Source organism: Chelonia mydas, chromosome 3 (assembly GCF_015237465.2).
Source record: "Chelonia mydas isolate rCheMyd1 chromosome 3, rCheMyd1.pri.v2, whole genome shotgun sequence".
Classification (NCBI taxonomy): Eukaryota; Metazoa; Chordata; order Testudines; family Cheloniidae; genus Chelonia; species Chelonia mydas.
The window spans coordinates 107,852,045-107,857,196 of NC_057851.1; positions in this window are offsets into that span (position 1 = coordinate 107,852,045).

Sequence of the window (5,152 nt, forward strand, 5' to 3'; positions counted from 1 at the left end):
ACTGTCATCTGTTACCTCCTCAGGTGGGTCTTCAGTGGCCCAGCCCTCCAGCCAGATCATACACAGTCAGTCACATGAATGAACCCCTTCCAGGGTAAAAGGTCCAACAGGGCATGTTCCTGTGCCCCTGTGTGATGTTATTGACTTGAACTGTGACCGTACAAATCATTGTTGCAACGCAGGTCCTAGAGTTGCACCAAATCTTGTACAAAGGAGGTCAAGTAAGGTATCTATGAAAAGGTTATGAGTTGCAGGTTATGATTATGCTATCTGTATGCATGTATTTGTATTTAAAGTTATAAGTATTGGCTCTATACCTGGTTTTCAAATGTTGGCTCCTGGGGTAACACATACGAAGTAATCAGCCAGATATTTCAAATAAGATATGTGCAAAAATGTTATAATTTGCCAGATATGATAATCTTGTTTATATGTTTGTATCGCCTTTGTATTATGAGTGTCTGTATTTCAAGCTTGTGCTATGCTTCTGGGTGACACCCCCGGACAGTTTGGCATCAGTATTGCCTAGCCTGCTTGATAGCCCATTAAGGACCATCAGCTATACAACTGACCCATTGAGAGAAGGTAGATACACCTTATGACTCAGCAAGGCATGCAAGGACATGCCTATGGAGAGAACTCTAAGGCTTCCAAACCATGTACTTGGCAGCTTGTGTTTGAAACAAAGGAAGCATAGGCCGCATGGCAAGACACAATAAAAGGCAGATGCATCTTCTCCATTTTGTCTTCGATCCTGCTTCTTACTTCTGGAGGAACTTTGCTACAAACTGAAGTTCTGAACAATGGGATGAATGACCCATCCAAGCTGTGGATGTATTCCAGAGATTTAACTTAAGCCAGCAGTTTATTCCATCACTGCTACAAATCAAGCCTGAATCAAGAAATTTGCCATTACTGTATGTAAGTGATTCCTTTAACCAGTCTTAACTCTCATCTATATTACTTTCTTTTTATGGATAAACCTTTAGATTTTAGATTCTAAAGGATTGGCAATAGCATGATTCGTGGGTAAGATCTGACTTGTATATTGACCTGGGTCTGGGGCTTGGTCCTTTGGGATCGGGAGAACCTTTTTTCTTTTACTGGGGTATTGGTTTTCATAACCATTCATCCCCATAAGGAGTGGCACTGGTGGTGATACTGGGTAAGTGGAGTGTCTGAGAGAATTGCTTGTATGATGTCTGGTTAGCCAGTAGGGTAAAAGTGAAGTCCTCTCTGTTTGGCTGGTTTGGTGTGCCTTAGTAGTGGAGGACCCCCAGCCTTGGGCTGTAACTGCCCTGCTCTAAGCAATTCATCATGAATTGATACTTTCAGTAGTGTCGTGCCAGAGGCCGCTTCGTTACACCTTGGTAATGTCTTTAGCCCTGTCTCTGGGCTCAGGCCTCGGCCGCTTCTGGGCTAGCTTTAAGTCAGTGCCTGCCCTAGTATAGATCAGTGCCCCCTAGAGCTTTCTCCCTGAAGACTCCTTGTCTTCATCAATTCTTATTGCCCCAGCTCTCCAGCCACATCACTCCTTCAAACTCTGTCCCTTCCAGAGATAATAGAGTTCAAGAAAAGGTTTGCCCTTTGCAGGGTCTTCAGCCCCACCCTTGAGCACTTTAAATTCTAGCCCCTTTCTTGGGCTTCTAAACAAAGGGCTTTGGCTACTCTGGCATTTCCTCACCCACCTAGTCTTTCTAATGTCCTGGGACCAACATGACTACAACACCACTCATATTATCAGTGAAGAGACATTTTGAAAAGTTAAGCTGAGATATGTGAAGCAAGATTTGCTGCAATCGGAGGAAAGCTCCATTAGCTGCTATGAGTCCTACAAGTGGAAGTGGAGTGGTGACTTTTGTCTCTTATCAGCTGCCAGGGGTTTTTCATATCAGCCTGGTTGACATTTTAGCACTTCTGGCTCACATGGGGAAAGGACGGTGTATGGTACCTGCCAACATTTTGCCAGGCAAAACTAGTGTGTGGGAGGGAAATACAGGTGCCTCTTCATTGTTTTGCTTTAGTTCACGCTGCTTCTATAGAAAAGAGGAGTGTTGGGAGAAAAGGAAAAGATAATAAGAGGCTAGGATGGAAGAGGATTCCTCTCTTTTCCTTTCCCCTCTTCCTCTTCTTTTGCCTTTTCATAATCTGTTTTGTCCTATTTCTGCCATACCCAGCTTTAAAAGTCTTCACTGATTTTAAAATTCTCTCACTGCAGTTATGTCTACTGTTTCTAGTCTACTGGTGCCTCCTGTTCTGCTGAGTTTGTTCTTTGGAAAACTGCTGCTCCAGGCAATGACTGACAAAGTGCTACTTTCAGACATGCTGCTGCTGCAGAGCAGAGATCTGCAGACTTATTCTAAACCATCCAACAGGGGAGGCCATGCCTGCTGCGTCTGGCTGATTCTGAACATGTACAGGTACCACAGTAGAGCAGTAAACCTTCTTAATGTCTCTTAACAGGAAGGCTTCCCATGGTGCGGGACAGGAGACAAAGTCACCAAGAAAGAGCTCGCTTAAATAATGAGGTCCCAATAAATGAATACAATTTAAAGATCTGCTGATTACTCACTGAAAACTCTCTGAAACAACTCTATTTAGAAAATTCCATCTGTACAGTACACAGTATGTCTTCCTTTTTACATTATTTACTGTTTAAGTCTTGTCCATACTGGTGGTTTTTGTACTGGAGCAACTACATCAGTGCCAACCTCTAGCGGTAAGAAGTGACTTGTACCAGTGCAATGTAACCTGGCTTGTCACTGAGGCAAGCCACACTGGTGCAATCCCTTTTTATGCTGATGCAGTACTTCTATGCTAGGGGCTAGCAAGGGTGCTGCTACATCCATGCAAAAATTCCCCGTCTAGACAAGGCCTAGGAAACCAATGGCATTTGGAGGAAAAAATGATTTTTCATTCTGTAGAATTATCTTGTTCTCCAGCTGAAGCCATACCCCTCATTTTGTCATATGACAATTGTATCCACAGGAACCAATGATTGTTGACAGCAATATTATGACATCAGGAGGGACTTCAATGGAAGTTCAGCCTGAGTGTAGATCAGTACTTCTGCTCCTATATCTTATTCATATGTTATATTAGCACTCAGAATAGGCTGATTACTGTATATACACAGAGAATGACAGACCCTGCTCTGAAGAGCTTAAAATCCTTAAAGATATAGAAGCAGTGAGGCATACTTCCTATAATAATACTGTTGTTAAAATCAAAGGGAGTTTTGCCTGATTAGAAATTGCATGAGTGGGCCCAGTGTGCAAAAGACCAAAACCCAAATTTTACAAAGTGACTAGTGATTTTTGGATACCTCAATTTTTGGGTGCCCTACTTGAGACTTTTCCAAAAGTGCTGAACATTTCCCTTTGAAAATCAGATGTCTTGAATCCAACTCAAATTGGGCACTCCAAAACTGAGGCACCGAAAATCGTTACTTATTTTTAGACATTCAGACCCTTATTAATACAGATGAGAAATAGGAATTCAGAAAATCTGTTCTGTCATCAGTTGTTTTTAAATAGAATAATTGTCAGTGTTTTCCACAAGGGATTGGTGGCTCTTTAAACAAACAGACAAACAAACAAAAAACCCTGATGTGAGATTCCGCAACAAACCTCAGAAAGGAAAGAATTCCAGACTTGACAGAAATAACAACATGCCCTGAAGTTAAACCCATAGGACTTCAGCTTGAAATGAGGCACAGACTGCAAGCAGCGGATTGTAATGTGTGACATAGCATGTAAAAAGAGCCAACAGCCCACTGAGTTGATGTACTGCCTTGAGGGAAGGCCAATAGTTCAATGTCATCACTACAATACGGGCTGAATAGGAACTCAGCTAAAGACTTCAAAAGTGAAGGAATATGCTAATTTAGAGTGAATAAGGATCCTCCTGGCTGCAGTTTGCCCCCACTCGAGCTCTTGGCAGAGCCTTATTAGGGAAGCTTCAAAACATTACAAGTAGCTTAGCCTCGAGGCTACAAAATGCAGGAACAACCTTTGGATGTGAATTGGACAAAAGACGGTTTAATTGTTCACATTTCTAGGCTGATAAAAGGACAACTCACCACAGAGCTAATACAGTGGCTAAAGGGAGGATAGGAGTTGATTTATTTATAGATGCATTTTTTTAATATCTTCTCCTAAAATCCTCAGTGTTGGAGGATTAGTGCACAGAAGTAGAGGGAAAGAAGAAAAAATTAAAACATATACTGCAAAGTAACGAGAAAATAATAGAATGTTGCTTTCTCCTTTGCAGCTAAAGGAAGCTCTGCCTATGTGGAACCAGTTCAGTTTTGCTGTGCAAGGGGAGGAAAACATGGGAAGTTTCTGAAGAGAAGCTGCCCTCACAAGCTAGGGCAAGTGCAGGAAACAGGAGAAGTGAGGTCAGTGAATCTGTGATTAAAACACATCCACCAGCCCTGGTCTTTTGTTCGTTCAAGAAGCAGGACTTAGAAGCAACAAGGGCTAGTGCAGCCTCAGGACTGCAGTAACCCCCATAGGGCATCTCTAGCAATGCTCTAGTGCAGGGGTGGAAAATTCCTTTCTCCTACTCTCACAGAATCCTCTGCAGGAAACCTGGCCTCTCGGGCTTGGTGTGTATGAAATGGGGTGAAAGATTTTCCCCAAATAAAGTATAAGGCTAGGTGTAACCCATGCCTGCTGGGAGTGGTGCTCTGTTCCCCATCTAGTAGCACCTAGAGATCGATGAGTCTGTTACAGCCTTGGCTAAACACAATAAGACTTTTAGCTCATGCAATAGAGACTAACATGCTAAACTTCATAGGTCCCAGGTTCAATCCCTCTGGCTGACGACTAGGGTCTGTCGGTGTTAAATAGGCACATGTAAACTGGGGAACAACTATACATACAGAGAGGAGCCATAGCAGAGAGAGCACATTACACTTAAAATTGTAGATGACTACCAATGGGGTAATAAAAAGGACAGTTATATTGCTCGTGACTGCTGTAGGTGTTTTCATCTTCAATACTGTGATGGGGTGTTCACCCTATACCAGCACAGAAGGGGTTAATGAGGCTGAGGCAAGGCCAATTAACCAGATAGACCACAGCTGAGGGACTAAGTAACCCCTGAATAGTGATAGAACCCAACTAGGAAGGAACAGGTGGGACTAGGA